This window comes from Suricata suricatta, unplaced genomic scaffold (assembly GCF_006229205.1).
Source record: "Suricata suricatta isolate VVHF042 unplaced genomic scaffold, meerkat_22Aug2017_6uvM2_HiC HiC_scaffold_36153, whole genome shotgun sequence".
NCBI lineage: Eukaryota > Metazoa > Chordata > Mammalia > Carnivora > Herpestidae > Suricata > Suricata suricatta.
In genome coordinates this window covers 1-515 of record NW_021882829.1, presented here as the reverse complement: position 1 = coordinate 515, position 515 = coordinate 1, and the positions used below count along the sequence as shown (strand labels likewise).

Here is a 515-nt window from a genome sequence, read left to right as displayed (position 1 = left end):
CTTGTTGCTAGATTACATTCAAAATAATTCAAATGTTAAATTTCTTCCTATTTCTAGTTGCTTTGAAAAGCTCTCTTCAGGACAGACAGGTTTATTTTCACCAATTTTTAGCAACTTGCCTTACTGCATTTTTCCACAGAAACATTATAAATAACAGATTCTCAGATCCAGTCGTCCATAATTATATATTTATAAACTAAGAGCAGTTATAACTTCACACACTAAATTACAGTATTCCTAACAAACATTAGGAATTTTTGAAATTAGAAAACTAAAGAAATTCTATTTGAGGGTCCCCACAGTCACCTGACAGAATGACTAGAAGTCCTGTATAGGTACCTGGTCATTCTTTGCGTGATTCCTTCAGGAATTTGTGAGTCATCCTTGTGCTGGGGCCATGCTGATCTTCTCTGTATCACTCCACTGTTAGCATATATGCCGCTGAAGCGAGCACTCTGTGTGATTCTTTAATGGCTTGCAGTTTTTCTAACCCTCACATGCATTATTCTGTTGGG

General features: G+C 36.3%; 1 non-coding gene across 1 annotated transcript; it reads right to left on the bottom strand.

Annotated features, from left to right (window-relative positions):
* Nucleotides 1-345: 345 nt before the first annotated feature.
* LOC115285056 lies at nt 346-454 on the bottom strand. The gene has a single exon (XR_003905403.1). It is a non-coding gene; the product is annotated as a U6 spliceosomal RNA (small nuclear RNA).
* Between the last annotated feature and the right edge of the window lie 61 nt (nt 455-515).